Source organism: Mixophyes fleayi, chromosome 3 (genome assembly GCF_038048845.1).
Source record: "Mixophyes fleayi isolate aMixFle1 chromosome 3, aMixFle1.hap1, whole genome shotgun sequence".
In the NCBI taxonomy this organism is placed as follows: Eukaryota; Metazoa; Chordata; class Amphibia; order Anura; family Limnodynastidae; genus Mixophyes; species Mixophyes fleayi.
In genome coordinates, this window is record NC_134404.1 from 5,657,980 (window position 1) to 5,678,877 (window position 20,898).

Below are 20,898 nucleotides of genomic sequence, written 5' to 3' on the forward strand. Positions count from 1 at the left end.
ACAATCCTTTGGATCTTCAACCTAACTTTCTCCAAACGGAGTCATGCCAGGAAGATTACACAAGGTTATATAACAGTTTTTCCTTTCATCATGATTGCTTCGAATGTAAACATAGCATTTCATAGCAGTTTTTATACTGTATGTTCACCCATCACAAAACCTTTATTTTATAATAGAAGCATTGATGCAAAATGCTGAGAAATTTTATCATTGAGATAATTACAATTGCATAAAGAGTCAAGCCCGGACTACTGAAATCATGGACACTTTTTATCCTGTATTTCTGGACAGTGTTATTAAATGAAATGTTCTGATTATTTGAAAGATGGGGCTGAATATTCTTCTTTGCTAAGAAAAATTGGTGAATGACATTATGGAATTTCATATTGAAATTACTTCCAGTTCGAGCTTTTCACTTCAAAAAACACCTGTTCAAACATGCCGAAACCCGGGATCGAAACAGGGACCTTTAGATCTTCAGTCTAACGCTCTCCCAGCTGAGCTATTTCGGCCAGCTTGGAAGATGAATGTATTCACAATTTCGGATTACTATAATGATTTCAAATGAATAAGCTTTAATTAGCTACAGGTACTTTCTCATTCTAAATTTCATTGGAATTTAAGGTGAGTCCATGAAAATCATGAACACCTTAGTATCTGCTGCTGCATTGCAGGTAAGTATTGTTAATTTGAGTTTTATTGTTCAGTGGAAGGCTAGGGCTCATTAATCTTCTCTCCTGTAGTAGAAGAGAGAGAAAGCCCCAGAAATTGAAAGTCAACAATCCTTTGGATCTTCAACCTAACTTTCTCCAAACTGAGTCATGCCAGGAAGATTACACAATGTTATATAACAGTTTTTCCTTTCATCATGACTGCTTCAAATGTAAACATAGCATTTCATAGCAGTTTTTATACTGTATGTTCACAAAACCTTTATTTTATAATAGAAGCATTGATGCAAAATGCTGAGAAATTTTATCATTGAGATAATTACAATTGCATAAAGAGTCAAGCCCGGACTACTGAAATCATGGACACTTTTTATCCTGTATTTCTGGACAGTGTTATTAAATGAAATGTTCTGATTATTTGAAAGATGGGGCTGAATATTCTTCTTTGCTAAGAAAAATTGGTGGATGACATTATGGAATTTCATATTGAAATTACTTCCAGTTCGAGCTTTTCACTTCAAAAAACACCTGATCAAACATGCCGAAACCTGGGATCGAACCAGGGACCTTTAGATCTTCAGTCTAACGCTCTCCCAGCTGACCTATTTCGGCCAGCTAGGAAGATGAATGTATTCACAATTTCGGATTACTATAATGATTTCAAATAAATAAGCTTTAATTAGCTACAGGTACTTTCTCATTCTAAATTTCATTGGAATTTAAGGTGAGTCCATGAAAATCATGAACACCTTAGTATCTGCTGCTGCATTGCAGGTAAGTATTGTTAATTTTAGTTTTATTGTTCAGTGGAAGGCTAGGGCTCATTAATCTTCTCTCCTGTAGTAGAAGAGAGAGAAAGCCCCAGAAATTGAAAGCCAACAATCCTTTGGATCTTCAACCTAACTTTCTCCAAACGGAGTCATGCCAGGAAGATTACACAAGGTTATATAACAGTTTTTCCTTTCATCATGATTGCTTCGAATGTAAACATAGCATTTCATAGCAGTTTTTATACTGTATGTTCACCCATCACAAAACCTTTATTTTATAATAGAAGCATTGATGCAAAATGCTGAGAAATTTTATCATTGAGATAATTACAATTGCATAAAGAGTCAAGCCCGGACTACTGAAATCATGGACACTTTTTATCCTGTATTTCTGGACAGTGTTATTAAATGAAATGTTCTGATTATTTGAAAGATGGGGCTGAATATTCTTCTTTGCTAAGAAAAATTGGTGAATGACATTATGGAATTTCATCTTGAAATTACTTCCAGTTCGAGCTTTTCACTTCAAAAAACACCTGTTCAAACATGCCGAAACCCGAGATCGAACCAAGAACCTTTAGATCTTCAGTCTAACGCTCTCCCAGCTGAGCTATTTCAGCCAGCTTGGAAGATGAATGTATTCACAATTTCGGATTACTATAATGATTTTAAATGAATAAGCTTTAATTAGCTACAGGTACTTTCTCATTCTAAATTTCATTGGAATTTAAGGTGAGTCCATGAAAATCATGAACACCTTAGTATCTGCTGCTGCATTGCAGGTAAGTATTGTTAATTTTAGTTTTATTGTTCAGTGGAAGGCTAGGGCTCATTAATCTTCTCTCCTGTAGTAGAAGAGAGAGAAAGCCCCAGAAATTGAAAGTCAACAATCCTTTCGATCTTCAACCTAACTTTCTCCAAACTGAGTCATGCCAGGAAGATTACACAAGGTTATATAACAGTTTTTCCTTTCATCATGATTGCTTCGAATGTAAACATAGCATTTCATAGCAGTTTTTATACTGTATGTTCACCTATCACAAAACCTTTATTTTATAATAGAAGCATTGATGCAAAATGCTGAGAAATTTTATCATTGAGATAATTACAATTGCATAAAGAGTCAAGCCCGGACTACTGAAATCATGGACACTTTTTATCCTGTATTTCTGGACAGTGTTATTAAATGAAATGTTCTGATTATTTGAAAGATGGGGCTGAATATTCTTCTTTGCTAAGAAAAATTGGTGGATGACATTATGGAATTTCATCTTGAAATTACTTCCAGTTCGAGCTTTTCACTTCAAAAAACACCTGTTCAAACATGCCGAAACCCGGGATCGAACCAGGGACCTTTAGATCTTCAGTCTAACGCTCTCCCAGCTGACCTATTTCGGCCAGCTAGGAAGATGAATGTATTCACAATTTCGGATTACTATAATGATTTCAAATGAATAAGCTTTAATTAGCTACAGGTACTTTCTCATTCTAAATTTCAATGGAATTTAAGGTGAGTCCATGAAAATCATGAACACCTTAGTATCTGCTGCTGCATTGCAGGTAAGTATTGTTAATTTTAGTTTTATTGTTCAGTGGAAGGCTAGGGCTCATTAATCTTCTCTCCTGTAGTAGAAGAGAGAGAAAGCCCCAGAAATTGAAAGCCAACAATCCTTTGGATCTTCAACCTAACTTTCTCCAAACGGAGTCATGCCAGGAAGATTACACAAGGTTATATAACAGTTTTTCCTTTCATCATGATTGCTTCGAATGTAAACATAGCATTTCATAGCAGTTTTTATACTGTATGTTCACCCATCACAAAACCTTTATTTTATAATAGAAGCATTGATGAAAAATGCTGAGAAATTTTATCATTGAGATAATTACAATTGCATAAAGAGTCAAGCCCGGACTACTGAAATCATGGACACTTTTTATCCTGTATTTCTGGACAGTGTTATTAAATGAAATGTTCTGATTATTTGAAAGATGGGGCTGAATATTCTTCTTTGCTAAGAAAAATTGGTGGATGACATTATGGAATTTCATCTTGAAATTACTTCCAGTTCGAGCTTTTCACTTCAAAAAACACCTGTTCAAACATGCCGAAACCCGAGATCGAACCAAGAACCTTTAGATCTTCAGTCTAACGCTCTCCCAGCTGAGCTATTTCAGCCAGCTTGGAAGATGAATGTATTCCCAATTTCGGATTACTATAATGATTTCAAATGAATAAGCTTTAATTAGCTACAGGTACTTTCTCATTCTAAATTTAATTGGAATTTAAAGTGAGTCCATGAAAATCATGAACACCTTAGTATCTGCTGCTGCATTGCAGGTAAGTATTGTTAATTTTAGTTTTATTGTTCAGTGGAAGGCTAGGGCTCATTAATCTTCTCTCCTGTAGTAGAAAAGAGAGAAAGCCCCAGAAATTGAAAGCCAACAATCCTTTGGATCTTCAACCTAACTTTCTCCAAACGGAGTCATGCCAGGAAGATTACACAAGGTTATATAACAGTTTTTCCTTTCATCATGATTGCTTCGAATGTAAACATAGCATTTCATAGCAGTTTTTATACTGTATGTTCACCCATCACAAAACCTTTATTTTATAATAGAAGCATTGATGCAAAATGCTGAGAAATTTTATCATTGAGATAATTACAATTGCATAAAGAGTCAAGCCCGGACTACTGAAATCATGGACACTTTTTATCCTGTATTTCTGGACAGTGTTATTAAATGAAATGTTCTGATTATTTGAAAGATGGGGCTGAATATTCTTCTTTGCTAAGAAAAATTGGTGGATGACATTATGGAATTTCATCTTGAAATTACTTCCAGTTCGAGCTTTTCACTTCAAAAAACACCTGTTCAAACATGCCAAAACCCAGTATCGAACCAGGGACCTTTAGATCTTCAGTCTAACGCTCTCCCAGCTGAGCTATTTCAGCCAGCTTGGAAGATGAATGTATTCCCAATTTCGGATTACTATAATGATTTCAAATGAATAAGCTTTAATTAGCTACAGGTACTTTCTCATTCTAAATTTAATTGGAATTTAAAGTGAGTCCATGAAAATCATGAACACCTTAGTATCTGCTGCTGCATTGCAGGTAAGTATTGTTAATTTTAGTTTTATTGTTCAGTGGAAGGCTAGGGCTCATTAATCTTCTCTCCTGTAGTAGAAAAGAGAGAAAGCCCCAGAAATTGAAAGCCAACAATCCTTTGGATCTTCAACCTAACTTTCTCCAAACGGAGTCATGCCAGGAAGATTACACAAGGTTATATAACAGTTTTTCCTTTCATCATGATTGCTTCGAATGTAAACATAGCATTTCATAGCAGTTTTTATACTGTATGTTCACCCATCACAAAACCTTTATTTTATAATAGAAGCATTGATGCAAAATGCTGAGAAATTTTATCATTGAGATAATTACAATTGCATAAAGAGTCAAGCCCGGACTACTGAAATCATGGACACTTTTTATCCTGTATTTCTGGACAGTGTTATTAAATGAAATGTTCTGATTATTTGAAAGATGGGGCTGAATATTCTTCTTTGCTAAGAAAAATTGGTGAATGACATTATGGAATTTCATATTGAAATTACTTCCAGTTCGAGCTTTTCACTTCAAAAAACACCTGTTCAAACATGCCGAAACCCGGGATCGAAACAGGGACCTTTAGATCTTCAGTCTAACGCTCTCCCAGCTGAGCTATTTCGGCCAGCTTGGAAGATGAATGTATTCACAATTTCGGATTACTATAATGATTTCAAATGAATAAGCTTTAATTAGCTACAGGTACTTTCTCATTCTAAATTTCATTGGAATTTAAGGTGAGTCCATGAAAATCATGAACACCTTAGTATCTGCTGCTGCATTGCAGGTAAGTATTGTTAATTTGAGTTTTATTGTTCAGTGGAAGGCTAGGGCTCATTAATCTTCTCTCCTGTAGTAGAAGAGAGAGAAAGCCCCAGAAATTGAAAGTCAACAATCCTTTGGATCTTCAACCTAACTTTCTCCAAACTGAGTCATGCCAGGAAGATTACACAATGTTATATAACAGTTTTTCCTTTCATCATGACTGCTTCAAATGTAAACATAGCATTTCATAGCAGTTTTTATACTGTATGTTCACAAAACCTTTATTTTATAATAGAAGCATTGATGCAAAATGCTGAGAAATTTTATCATTGAGATAATTACAATTGCATAAAGAGTCAAGCCCGGACTACTGAAATCATGGACACTTTTTATCCTGTATTTCTGGACAGTGTTATTAAATGAAATGTTCTGATTATTTGAAAGATGGGGCTGAATATTCTTCTTTGCTAAGAAAAATTGGTGGATGACATTATGGAATTTCATATTGAAATTACTTCCAGTTCGAGCTTTTCACTTCAAAAAACACCTGATCAAACATGCCGAAACCTGGGATCGAACCAGGGACCTTTAGATCTTCAGTCTAACGCTCTCCCAGCTGACCTATTTCGGCCAGCTAGGAAGATGAATGTATTCACAATTTCGGATTACTATAATGATTTCAAATAAATAAGCTTTAATTAGCTACAGGTACTTTCTCATTCTAAATTTCATTGGAATTTAAGGTGAGTCCATGAAAATCATGAACACCTTAGTATCTGCTGCTGCATTGCAGGTAAGTATTGTTAATTTTAGTTTTATTGTTCAGTGGAAGGCTAGGGCTCATTAATCTTCTCTCCTGTAGTAGAAGAGAGAGAAAGCCCCAGAAATTGAAAGCCAACAATCCTTTGGATCTTCAACCTAACTTTCTCCAAACTGAGTCATGCCAGGAAGATTACACAAGGTTATATAACAGTTTTTCCTTTCATCATGATTGCTTCGAATGTAAACATAGCATTTCATAGCAGTTTTTATACTGTATGTTCACCCATCACAAAACCTTTATTTTATAATAGAAGCATTGATGCAAAATGCTGAGAAATTTTATCATTGAGATAATTACAATTGCATAAAGAGTCAAGCCCGGACTACTGAAATCATGGACACTTTTTATCCTGTATTTCTGGACAGTGTTATTAAATGAAATGTTCTGATTATTTGAAAGATGGGGCTGAATATTCTTCTTTGCTAAGAAAAATTGGTGATTGACATTATGGAATTTCATCTTGAAATTACTTCCAGTTCGAGCTTTTCACTTCAAAAAACACCTGTTCAAACATGCCGAAACCCGAGATTGAACCAAGAACCTTTAGATCTTCAGTCTAACGCTCTCCCAGCTGAGCTATTTCGGCCAGCTTGGAAGATGAATGTATTCACAATTTCGGATTACTATAATGATTTCAAATGAATAAGCTTTAATTAGCTACAGGTACTTTCTCATTCTAAATTTCATTGGAATTTAAGGTGAGTCCATGAAAATCATGAACACCTTAGTATCTGCTGCTGCATTGCAGGTAAGTATTGTTAATTTGAGTTTTATTGTTCAGTGGAAGGCTAGGGCTCATTAATCTTCTCTCCTGTAGTAGAAGAGAGAGAAAGCCCCAGAAATTGAAAGTCAACAATCCTTTGGATCTTCAACCTAACTTTCTCCAAACTGAGTCATGCCAGGAAGATTACACAATGTTATATAACAGTTTTTCCTTTCATCATGACTGCTTCAAATGTAAACATAGCATTTCATAGCAGTTTTTATACTGTATGTTCACAAAACCTTTATTTTATAATAGAAGCATTGATGCAAAATGCTGAGAAATTTTATCATTGAGATAATTACAATTGCATAAAGAGTCAAGCCCGGACTACTGAAATCATGGACACTTTTTATCCTGTATTTCTGGACAGTGTTATTAAATGAAATGTTCTGATTATTTGAAAGATGGGGCTGAATATTCTTCTTTGCTAAGAAAAATTGGTGGATGACATTATGGAATTTCATATTGAAATTACTTCCAGTTCGAGCTTTTCACTTCAAAAAACACCTGATCAAACATGCCGAAACCTGGGATCGAACCAGGGACCTTTAGATCTTCAGTCTAACGCTCTCCCAGCTGACCTATTTCGGCCAGCTAGGAAGATGAATGTATTCACAATTTCGGATTACTATAATGATTTCAAATAAATAAGCTTTAATTAGCTACAGGTACTTTCTCATTCTAAATTTCATTGGAATTTAAGGTGAGTCCATGAAAATCATGAACACCTTAGTATCTGCTGCTGCATTGCAGGTAAGTATTGTTAATTTTAGTTTTATTGTTCAGTGGAAGGCTAGGGCTCATTAATCTTCTCTCCTGTAGTAGAAGAGAGAGAAAGCCCCAGAAATTGAAAGCCAACAATCCTTTGGATCTTCAACCTAACTTTCTCCAAACGGAGTCATGCCAGGAAGATTACACAAGGTTATATAACAGTTTTTCCTTTCATCATGATTGCTTCGAATGTAAACATAGCATTTCATAGCAGTTTTTATACTGTATGTTCACCCATCACAAAACCTTTATTTTATAATAGAAGCATTGATGCAAAATGCTGAGAAATTTTATCATTGAGATAATTACAATTGCATAAAGAGTCAAGCCCGGACTACTGAAATCATGGACACTTTTTATCCTGTATTTCTGGACAGTGTTATTAAATGAAGTGTTCTGATTATTTGAAAGATGGGGCTGAATATTCTTCTTTGCTAAGAAAAATTGGTGGATGACATTATGGAATTTCATCTTGAAATTACTTCCAGTTCGAGCTTTTCACTTCAAAAAACACCTGTTCAAACATGCCGAAACCCGGGATCGAACCAGGGACCTTTAGATCTTCAGTCTAACGCTCTCCCAGCTGACCTATTTCGGCCAGCTAGGAAGATGAATGTATTCACAATTTCGGATTACTATAATGATTTCAAATGAATAAGCTTTAATTAGCTACAGGTACTTTCTCATTCTAAATTTCAATGGAATTTAAGGTGAGTCCATGAAAATCATGAACACCTTAGTATCTGCTGCTGCATTGCAGGTAAGTATTGTTAATTTTAGTTTTATTGTTCAGTGGAAGGCTAGGGCTCATTAATCTTCTCTCCTGTAGTAGAAGAGAGAGAAAGCCCCAGAAATTGAAAGCCAACAATCCTTTGGATCTTCAACCTAACTTTCTCCAAACGGAGTCATGCCAGGAAGATTACACAAGGTTATATAACAGTTTTTCCTTTCATCATGATTGCTTCGAATGTAAACATAGCATTTCATAGCAGTTTTTATACTGTATGTTCACCCATCACAAAACCTTTATTTTATAATAGAAGCATTGATGCAAAATGCTGAGAAATTTTATCATTGAGATAATTACAATTGCATAAAGAGTCAAGCCCGGACTACTGAAATCATGGACACTTTTTATCCTGTATTTCTGGACAGTGTTATTAAATGAAATGTTCTGATTATTTGAAAGATGGGGCTGAATATTCTTCTTTGCTAAGAAAAATTGGTGGATGACATTATGGAATTTCATCTTGAAATTACTTCCAGTTCGAGCTTTTCACTTCAAAAAACACCTGTTCAAACATGCCGAAACCCGAGATCGAACCAAGAACCTTTAGATCTTCAGTCTAACGCTCTCCCAGCTGAGCTATTTCAGCCAGCTTGGAAGATGAATGTATTCCCAATTTCGGATTACTATAATGATTTCAAATGAATAAGCTTTAATTAGCTACAGGTACTTTCTCATTCTAAATTTAATTGGAATTTAAAGTGAGTCCATGAAAATCATGAACACCTTAGTATCTGCTGCTGCATTGCAGGTAAGTATTGTTAATTTTAGTTTTATTGTTCAGTGGAAGGCTAGGGCTCATTAATCTTCTCTCCTGTAGTAGAAAAGAGAGAAAGCCCCAGAAATTGAAAGCCAACAATCCTTTGGATCTTCAACCTAACTTTCTCCAAACGGAGTCATGCCAGGAAGATTACACAAGGTTATATAACAGTTTTTCCTTTCATCATGATTGCTTCGAATGTAAACATAGCATTTCATAGCAGTTTTTATACTGTATGTTCACCCATCACAAAACCTTTATTTTATAATAGAAGCATTGATGCAAAATGCTGAGAAATTTTATCATTGAGATAATTACAATTGCATAAAGAGTCAAGCCCGGACTACTGAAATCATGGACACTTTTTATCCTGTATTTCTGGACAGTGTTATTAAATGAAATGTTCTGATTATTTGAAAGATGGGGCTGAATATTCTTCTTTGCTAAGAAAAATTGGTGGATGACATTATGGAATTTCATCTTGAAATTACTTCCAGTTCGAGCTTTTCACTTCAAAAAACACCTGTTCAAACATGCCGAAACCCGAGATCGAACCAAGAACCTTTAGATCTTCAGTCTAACGCTCTCCCAGCTGAGCTATTTCAGCCAGCTTGGAAGATGAATGTATTCCCAATTTCGGATTACTATAATGATTTCAAATGAATAAGCTTTAATTAGCTACAGGTACTTTCTCATTCTAAATTTAATTGGAATTTAAAGTGAGTCCATGAAAATCATGAACACCTTAGTATCTGCTGCTGCATTGCAGGTAAGTATTGTTAATTTTAGTTTTATTGTTCAGTGGAAGGCTAGGGCTCATTAATCTTCTCTCCTGTAGTAGAAAAGAGAGAAAGCCCCAGAAATTGAAAGCCAACAATCCTTTGGATCTTCAACCTAACTTTCTCCAAACGGAGTCATGCCAGGAAGATTACACAAGGTTATATAACAGTTTTTCCTTTCATCATGATTGCTTCGAATGTAAACATAGCATTTCATAGCAGTTTTTATACTGTATGTTCACCCATCACAAAACCTTTATTTTATAATAGAAGCATTGATGCAAAATGCTGAGAAATTTTATCATTGAGATAATTACAATTGCATAAAGAGTCAAGCCCGGACTACTGAAATCATGGACACTTTTTATCCTGTATTTCTGGACAGTGTTATTAAATGAAATGTTCTGATTATTTGAAAGATGGGGCTGAATATTCTTCTTTGCTAAGAAAAATTGGTGGATGACATTATGGAATTTCATCTTGAAATTACTTCCAGTTCGAGCTTTTCACTTCAAAAAACACCTGTTCAAACATGCCGAAACCCAGTATCGAACCAGGGACCTTTAGATCTTCAGTCTAACGCTCTCACAGGTGAGCTATTTCGGCCAGTTTGGAAGATGAATGTATTCACAATTTCGGATTACTATAATGATTTCAAATGAATAAGCTTTAATTAGCTACAGGTACTTTCTCATTCTAAATTTCATTGGAATTTAAGGTGAGTCCATGAAAATCATGAACACCTTAGTATCTGCTGCTGCATTGCAGGTAAGTATTGTTAATTTGAGTTTTATTGTTCAGTGGAAGGCTAGGGCTCATTAATCTTCTCTCCTGTAGTAGAAGAGAGAGAAAGCCCCAGAAATTGAAAGTCAACAATCCTTTGGATCTTCAACCTAACTTTCTCCAAACTGAGTCATGCCAGGAAGATTACACAAGGTTATATAACAGTTTTTCCTTTCATCATGACTGCTTCAAATGTAAACATAGCATTTCATAGCAGTTTTTATACTGTATGTTCACAAAACCTTTATTTTATAATAGAAGCATTGATGCAAAATGCTGAGAAATTTTATCATTGAGATAATTACAATTGAATAAAGAGTCAAGCCCAGACTACTGAAATCATGGACACTTTTTATCCTGTATTTCTGGACAGTGTTATTAAATGAAATGTTCTGATTATTTGAAAGATGGGGCTGAATATTCTTCTTTGCTAAGAAAAATTGGTGGATGACATTATGGAATTTCATCTTGAAATTACTTCCAGTTCGAGCTTTTCACTTTAAAAAACACCTGTTCAAACATGCCGAAACCCGGGATCGAACCAGGGACCTTTAGATCTTCAGTCTAACGCTCTCCCAGCTGACCTATTTCGGCCAGCTAGGAAGATGAATGTATTCACAATTTTGGATTACTATAATGATTTCAAATGAATAAGCTTTAATTAGCTACAGGTACTTTCTCATTCTAAATTTCATTGAAATTTAAGGTGAGTCCATGAAAATCATGAACACCTTAGTATCTGCTGCTGCATTGCAGGTAAGTATTGTTAATTTTAGTTTTATTGTTCAGTGGAAGGCTAGGGCTCATTAATCTTCTCTCCTGTAGTAGAAGAGAGAGAAAGCCCCAGAAATTGAAAGCCAACAATCCTTTGGATCTTCAACCTAACTTTCTCCAAACGGAGTCATGCCAGGAAGATTACACAAGGTTATATAACAGTTTTTCCTTTCATCATGATTGCTTCGAATGTAAACATAGCATTTCATAGCAGTTTTTATACTGTATGTTCACCCATCACAAAACCTTTATTTTATAATAGAAGCATTGATGCAAAATGCTGAGAAATTTTATCATTGAGATAATTACAATTGCATAAAGAGTCAAGCACGGACTACTGAAATCATGGACACTTTTTATCCTGTATTTCTGGACAGTGTTATTAAATGAAATGTTCTGATTATTTGAAAGATGGGGCTGAATATTCTTCTTTGCTAAGAAAAATTGGTGGATGACATTATGGAATTTCATCTTGAAATTACTTCCAGTTCGAGCTTTTAACTTAAAAAAACACCTGTTCAAACATGCCGAAACCCGGGATCGAAACAGGGACCTTTAGATCTTCAGTCTAACGCTCTCCCAGCTGAGCTATTTCGGCCAGCTTGGAAGATGAATGTATTCACAATTTCGGATTACTATAATGATTTCAAATGAATAAGCTTTAATTAGCTACAGGTACTTTCTCATTCTAAATTTCATTGGAATTTAAGGTGAGTCCATGAAAATCATGAACACCTTAGTATCTGCTGCTGCATTGCAGGTAAGTATTGTTAATTTTAGTTTTATTGTTCAGTGGAAGGCTAGGGCTCATTAATCTTCTCTCCTGTAGTAGAAGAGAGAGAAAGCCCCAGAAATTGAAAGTCAACAATCCTTACGATCTTCAACCTAACTTTCTCCAAACTGAGTCATGCCAGGAAGATTACACAAGGTTATATAACAGTTTTTCCTTTCATCACGATTGCTTCGAATGTAAACATAGCATTTCATAGCAGTTTTTATACTTTATGTTCACCCATCACAAAACCTTTATTTTATAATAGAAGCATTGATGCAAAATGCTGAGAAATTTTATCATTGAGATAATTACAATTGCATAAAGAGTCAAGCCTGGACTACTGAAATCATGGACACTTTTTATCCTGTATTTCTGGACAGTGTTATTAAATGAAATGTTCTGATTATTTGAAAGATGGGGCTAAATATTCTTCTTTGCTAAGAAAAATTGGTGGATGACATTATGGAATTTCATATTGAAATTACTTCCAGTTCGAGCTTTTCACTTAAAAAAACACCTGTTCAAACATGCCGAAACCCGGTATCGAACCAGGGACCTTTAGATCTTCAGTCTAACGCTCTCCCAGCTGAGCTATTTCAGCCAGCTTGGAAGATGAATGTATTCACAATTTCGGATTACTATAATGATTTCAAATGAATAAGCTTTAATTATCTACAGTTACTTTCTCATTCTAAATTTCATTGGAATTTAAGGTGAGTCCATGAAAATCATGAACACCTTAGTATCTGCTGCTGCATTGCAGGTAAGTATTGTTAATTTTAGTTTTATTGTTCAGTGGAAGGCTAGGGCTCATTAATCTTCTCTCCTGTAGTAGAAAAGAGAGAAAGCCCCAGAAATTGAAAGCCAACAATCCTTTGGATCTTCAACCTAACTTTCTCCAAACTGAGTCATGCCAGGAAGATTACATAAGGTTATATAACAGTTTTTCCTTTCATCATGATTGCTTCGAATGTAAACATAGCATTTCATAGCAGTTTTTATACTGTATGTTCACCCATCACAAAACCTTTATTTTATAATAGAAGCATTGATGCAAAATGCTGAGAAATTTTATCATTGAGATAATTACAATTGCATAAAGAGTCAAGCCCGGACTACTGAAATCATGGACACTTTTTATCCTGTATTTCTGGACAGTGTTATTAAATGAAATGTTCTGATTATTTGAAAGATGGGGCTGAATATTCTTCTTTGCTAAGAAAAATTGGTGGATGACATTATGGAATTTCATCTTGAAATTACTTCCAGTTCGAGCTTTTCACTTCAAAAAACACCTGATCAAACATGCCGAAACCTGGGATCGAACCAGGGACCTTTAGATCTTCAGTCTAACGCTCTCCCAGCTGAGCTATTTCAGCCAGCTTGGAAGATGAATGTATTCACAATTTCGGATAACTATAATGATTTCAAATGAATAAGCTTTAATTAGCTACATGTACTTTCTCATTCTAAATTTCATTGGAATTTAAGGTGAGTCCATGAAAATCATGAACACCTTAGTATCTGCTGCTGCATTGCAGGTAAGTATTGTTAATTTGAGTTTTATTGTTCAGTGGAAGGCTAGGGCTCATTAATCTTCTCTCCTGTAGTAGAAGAGAGAAAAAGCCCCAGAAATTGAAAGTCAACAATCCTTTGGATCTTCAACCTAACTTTCTCCAAACTGAGTCATGCCAGGAAGATTACATAAGGTTATATAACAGTTTTTCCTTTCATCATGATTGCTTCGAATGTAAACATAGCATTTCATAGCAGTTTTTATACTGTATGTTCACCCATCACAAAACCTTTATTTTATAATAGAAGCATTGATGCAAAATGCTGATAAATTTTATCATTGAGATAATTACAATTGCATAAAGAGTCAAGCCCGGACTACTGAAATCATGGACACTTTTTATCCTGTATTTCTGGACAGTGTTATTAAATGAAATGTTCTGATTATTTGAAAGATGGGGCTGAATATTCTTCTTTGCTAAGAAAAATTGGTGGATGACATTATGGAATTTCATATTGAAATTACTTCCAGTTCGAGCTTTTCACTTAAAAAAACACCTGTTCAAACATGCCGAAACCCGGGATCGAAACAGGGACCTTTAGATCTTCAGTCTAACGCTCTCCCAGCTGAGCTATTTCGGCCAGCTTGGAAGATGAATGTATTCACAATTTCGGATTACTATAATGATTTCAAATGAATAAGCTTTAATTAGCTACAGGTACTTTCTCATTCTAAATTTCATTGGAATTTAAGGTGAGTCCATGAAAATCATGAACACCTTAGTATCTGCTGCTGCATTGCAGGTAAGTATTGTTAATTTGAGTTTTATTGTTCAGTGGAAGGCTAGGGCTCATTAATCTTCTCTCCTGTAGTAGAAGAGAGAGAAAGCCCCAGAAATTGAAAGTCAACAATCCTTTGGATCTTCAACCTAACTTTCTCCAAACTGAGTCATGCCAGGAAGATTACACAAGGTTATATAACAGTTTTTCCTTTCATCATGACTGCTTCAAATGTAAACATAGCATTTCATAGCAGTTTTTATACTGTATGGTCACCCATCACAAAACCTTTATTTTATAATAGAAGCATTGATGCAAAATGCTGAGAAATTTTATCATTGAGATAATTACAATTGCATAAAGAGTCAAGCCTGGACTACTGAAATCATGGACACTTTTTATCCTGTATTTCTGGACAGTGTTATTAAATGAAATGTTCTGATTATTTGAAAGATGGGGCTGAATATTCTTCTTTGCTAAGAAAAATTGGTGGATGACATTATGGAATTTCATCTTGAAATTACTTCCAGTTCGAGCTTTTCACTTCATAAAACACCAGTTCAAACATGCCGAAACCCGGGATCGAATCAGGGACTTTTAGATCTTCAGTCTAACGCTTTCCCAGCTGAGCTATTTCAGCCAGCTTGGAAGATGAATGTATTCACAATTTCGGATAACTATAATGATTTCAAATGAATAAGCTTTAATTAGCTACATGTACTTTCTCATTCTAAATTTCATTGGAATTTAAGGTGAGTCCATGAAAATCATGAACACCTTAGTATCTGCTGCTGCATTGCAGGTAAGTATTGTTAATTTGAGTTTTATTGTTCAGTGGAAGGCTAGGGCTCATTAATCTTCTCTCCTGTAGTAGAAGAGAGAAAAAGCCCCAGAAATTGAAAGTCAACAATCCTTTGGATCTTCAACCTAACTTTCTCCAAACTGAGTCATGCCAGGAAGATTACATAAGGTTATATAACAGTTTTTCCTTTCATCATGATTGCTTCGAATGTAAACATAGCATTTCATAGCAGTTTTTATACTGTATGTTCACCCATCACAAAACCTTTATTTTATAATAGAAGCATTGATGCAAAATGCTGATAAATTTTATCATTGAGATAATTACAATTGCATAAAGAGTCAAGCCCGGACTACTGAAATCATGGACACTTTTTATCCTGTATTTCTGGACAGTGTTATTAAATGAAATGTTCTGATTATTTGAAAGATGGGGCTGAATATTCTTCTTTGCTAAGAAAAATTGGTGGATGACATTATGGAATTTCATATTGAAATTACTTCCAGTTCGAGCTTTTCACTTAAAAAAACACCTGTTCAAACATGCCGAAACCCGGGATCGAAACAGGGACCTTTAGATCTTCAGTCTAACGCTCTCCCAGCTGAGCTATTTCGGCCAGCTTGGAAGATGAATGTATTCACAATTTCGGATTACTATAATGATTTCAAATGAATAAGCTTTAATTAGCTACAGGTACTTTCTCATTCTAAATTTCATTGGAATTTAAGGTGAGTCCATGAAAATCATGAACACCTTAGTATCTGCTGCTGCATTGCAGGTAAGTATTGTTAATTTGAGTTTTATTGTTCAGTGGAAGGCTAGGGCTCATTAATCTTCTCTCCTGTAGTAGAAGAGAGAGAAAGCCCCAGAAATTGAAAGTCAACAATCCTTTGGATCTTCAACCTAACTTTCTCCAAACTGAGTCATGCCAGGAAGATTACACAAGGTTATATAACAGTTTTTCCTTTCATCATGACTGCTTCAAATGTAAACATAGCATTTCATAGCAGTTTTTATACTGTATGTTCACAAAACCTTTATTTTATAATAGAAGCATTGATGCAAAATGCTGAGAAATTTTATCATTGAGATAATTACAATTGCATAAAGAGTCAAGCCCGGACTACTGAAATCATGGACACTTTTTATCCTGTATTTCTGGACAGTGTTATTAAATGAAATGTTCTGATTATTTGAAAGATGGGGCTGAATATTCTTCATTGCTAAGAAAAATTGGTGGATGACATTATGGAATTTCATCTTGAAATTACTTCCAGTTCGAGCTTTTCACTTCAAAAAACACCTGATCAAACATGCCGAAAACTGGGATCGAACCAAGGACCTTTAGATCTTCAGTCTAACGCTCTCCCAGCTGAGCTATTTCAGCCAGCTTGGAAGATGAATGTATTCACAATTTCGGATAACTATAATGATTTCAAATGAATAAGCTTTAATTAGCTACATGTACTTTCTCATTCTAAATTTCATTGGAATTTAAGGTGAGTCCATGAAAATCATGAACACCTTAGTATCTGCTGCTGCATTGCAGGTAAGTATTGTTAATTTTAGTTTTATTGTTCAGTGGAAGGCTAGGGCTTATTAATCTTCTCTCCTGTAGTAGAAAAGAGAGAAAGCCCCAGAAATTGAAAGCCAACAATCCTTTGGATCTTCAACCTAACTTTCTCCAAACTGAGTCATGCCAGGAAGATTACATAAGGTTATATAACAGTTTTTCCTTTCATCATGATTGCTTCGAATGTAAACATAGCATTTCATAGCAGTTTTTATACTGTATGTTCACCCATCACAAAACCTTTATTTTATAATAGAAGCATTGATGCAAAATGCTGAGAAATTTTATCATTGAGATAATTACAATTGCATAAAGAGTCAAGCCCGGACTACTGAAATCATGGACACTTTTTATCCTGTATTTCTGGACAGTGTTATTAAATGAAATGTTCTGATTATTTGAAAGATGGGGCTGAATATTCTTCTTTGCTAAGAAAAATTGGTGGATGACATTATGGAATTTCATCTTGAAATTACTTCCAGTTCTAGCTTTTCACTTCAAAAAACACCTGTTCAAACATGCCGAAACCCGAGATCGAACCAAGAACCTTTAGATCTTCAGTCTAACGCTCTCCCAGCTGAGCTATTTCGGCCAGCTTGGAAGATGAATGTATTCACAATTTCGGATTACTATAATGATTTCAAATGAATAAGCTTTAATTAGCTACAGGTACTTTCTCATTCTAAATTTCATTGCAATTTAAGGTGAGTCCATGAAAATCATGAACACCTTAGTATCTGCTGCTGCATTGCAGGTAAGTATTGTTAATTTGAGTTTTATTGTTCAGTGGAAGGCTAGGGCTCATTAATCTTCTCTCCTGTAGTAGAAGAGAGAGAAAGCCCCAGAAATTGAAAGTCAACAATCCTTTCGATCTTCAACCTAACTTTCTCCAAACTGAGTCATGCCAGGAAGATTACACAAGGTTATATAACAGTTTTTCCTTTCATCACAATTGCTTCGAATGTAAACATAGCATTTCATAGCAGTTTTTATACTGTATGTTCACCCATCACAAAACCTTTATTTTATAATAGAAGCATTGATGCAAAATGCTGAGAAATTTTATCATTGAGATAATTACAATTGCATAAAGAGTCAAGCCTGGACTACTGAAATCATGGACACTTTTTATCCTGTATTTCTGGACAGTGTTATTAAATGAAATGTTCTGATTATTTGAAAGATGGGGCTAAATATTCTTTTTTGCTAAGAAAAATTGGTGGATGACATTATGGAATTTCATATTGAAATTACTTCCAGTTCGAGCTTTTCACTTAAAAAAACACCTGTTCAAACATGCCGAAACCCGGGATCGAAACAGGGACCTTTAGATCTTCAGTCTAACGCTCTCCCAGCTGAGCTATTTCGGCCAGCTTGAAAGATGAATGTATTCACAATTTCGGATTACTATAATGATTTCAAATGAATAAGCTTTAATTAGCTACAGGTACTTTCTCATTCTAAATTTCATTGGAATTTAAGGTGAGTCCATGAAAATCATGAACACCTTAGTATCTGCTGCTGCATTGCAGGTAAGTATTGTTAATTTGAGTTTTATTGTTCAGTGGAAGGCTAGGGCTCATTAATCTTCTCTCCTGTAGTAGAAGAGAGAGAAAGCCCCAGAAATTGAAAGTCAACAATCCTTTGGATCTTCAACCTAACTTTCTCCAAACTGAGTCATGCCAGGAAGATTACACAAGGTTATATAACAGTTTTTCCTTTCATCATGACTGCTTCAAATGTAAACATAGCATTTCATAGCAGTTTTTATACTGTATGTTCACAAAACCTTTATTTTATAATAGAAGCATTGATGCAAAATGCTGAGAAATTTTATCATTGAGATAATTACAATTGCATAAAGAGTCAAGCCCGGACTACTGAAATCATGGACACTTTTTATCCTGTATTTCTGGACAGTGTTATTAAATGAAATGTTCTGATTATTTGAAAGATGGGGCTGAATATTCTTCTTTGCTAAGAAAAATTGGTGGATGACATTATGGAATTTCATCTTGAAATTACTTCCAGTTCGAGCTTTTCACTTCAAAAAACACCTGATCAAACATGCCGAAACCTGGGATCGAACCAGGGACCTTTAGATCTTCAGTCTAACGCTCTCCCAGCTGAGCTATTTCAGCCAGCTTGGAAGGTGAATGTGTTCACAATTTCGGATAACTATAATGATTTCAAATAAATAAGCTTTAATTAGCTACAGGTACTTTCTTATTCTAAATTTCATTGGAATTTAAGGTGAGTCCATGAAAATCATGAACACCTTAGTATCTGCTGCTGAATTGCAGGTAAGTATTGTTAATTTTAGTTTTATTGTTCAGTGGAAGGCTAGGGCTCATTAATCTTCTCTCCTGTAGTAGAAGAGAGAGAAAGCCCCAGAAATTGAAAGCCAACAATCCTTTGGATCTTCAACCTAACTTTCTCCAAACTGAGTCATGCCAGGAAGATTACACAAGGTTATATAACAGTTTTTCCTTTCATCATGATTGCTTCGAATGTAAACATAGCATTTCATAGCAGTTTTTATACTGTATGTTCACCCATCACAAAACCTTTATTTTATAATAGAAGCATTGATGCAAAATGCTGAGAAATTTTATCATTGAGATAATTACAATTGCATAAAGAGTCAAGCCCGGACTATTGAAATCATGGACACTTTTTATCCTGTATTTCTGGACAGTGTTATTAAATGAAATGTTCTGATTATTTTAAAGATGGGGCTGAATATTCTTCTTTGCTAAGAAAAATTGGTGGATGACATTATGAAATTTCATATTGAAATTACTTTTAGTTCCAGCTTTTCACTTAAAAAAAAACCTGTTCAAACATGCTGAAACCCGGGATCGAACCAGGGACCTCTAGATCTTCAGTCTAACGCTCTCCCAGCTGAGCTATTTGGGCCATCTTGGAAGATGAATGTATTCACAATTTTGGATAACTATAATGATTTGAAATGAATAAGCTTTAATTAGCTACAGGTACTTTCTTATTCTAAATTTCATTGGAATTTAAGGTGAGTCCATGAAAATCATGAACACCTTAGTATCTGCTGCTGCATTGCAGGTAAGAATTGTTAATTTTAGTTTTATTGTTCAGTGGAAGGCTAGGGCTCATTAATCTTCTCTCCTGTAGTAGAAAAGAGAGAAAGCCCCAGAAATTGAAAGCCAACAATCCTTTGGATCTTCAACCTAACTTTCTCCAAACTGAGTCATGCCAGGAAGATTACATAAGGTTATATAACAGTTTTTCCTTTCATCATGATTGCTTCGAATGTAAACATAGCATTTCATAGCAGTTTTTATACTGTATGTTCACCCATCACAAAACCTTTATTTTATAATAGAAGCATTGATGCAAAATGCTGAGAAATTTTATCATTGAGATAATTACAATTGCATAAAGAGTCAAGCCCGGACTACTGAAATCATGGACACTTTTTATCCTGTATTTCTGGACAGTGTTATTAAATGAAATGTTCTGATTATTTGAAAGATGGGGCTGAATATTCTTCTTTGCTAAGAAAAATTGGTGGATGACATTATGAAATTTCATCTTGAAATTTCTTCCAGTTCGAGCTTATCACTTCAAAAAACACCTGTTCAAACATGCCGAAACCCGGAATCGAACCAGGAACCTTTAGATCTTCAGTCTAACACTCTCCCAGCTGAGCTATTTCAGCCAGCTTGGAAGATGAATGTATTCACAATTTCGGATAACTATAATGATTTCAAATGAATAAGCTTTAATTAGCTACATGTACTTTCTCATTCTAAATTTCATTGGAATTTAAGGTGAGTCCATGAAAATCATGAACACCTTAGTATCTGCTGCTGCATTGCAGGTAAGTATTGTTAATTTTAGTTTTATTGTTCAGTGGAA

General features: G+C 34.9%; 2 non-coding genes across 2 annotated transcripts; both read right to left on the minus strand.

The window, feature by feature from the left end:
- Window positions 1-13,637: 13,637 nt before the first annotated feature.
- Window positions 13,638-13,710, minus strand: TRNAF-GAA (transfer RNA phenylalanine (anticodon GAA)). Its single transcript has one exon. It is a non-coding gene; the product is annotated as a tRNA-Phe (tRNA).
- A 5,359-nt stretch (window positions 13,711-19,069) lies between these two features.
- On the minus strand, window positions 19,070-19,142 carry TRNAF-GAA (transfer RNA phenylalanine (anticodon GAA)). Its single transcript has one exon. It is a non-coding gene; the product is annotated as a tRNA-Phe (tRNA).
- Window positions 19,143-20,898: the final 1,756 nt, after the last annotated feature.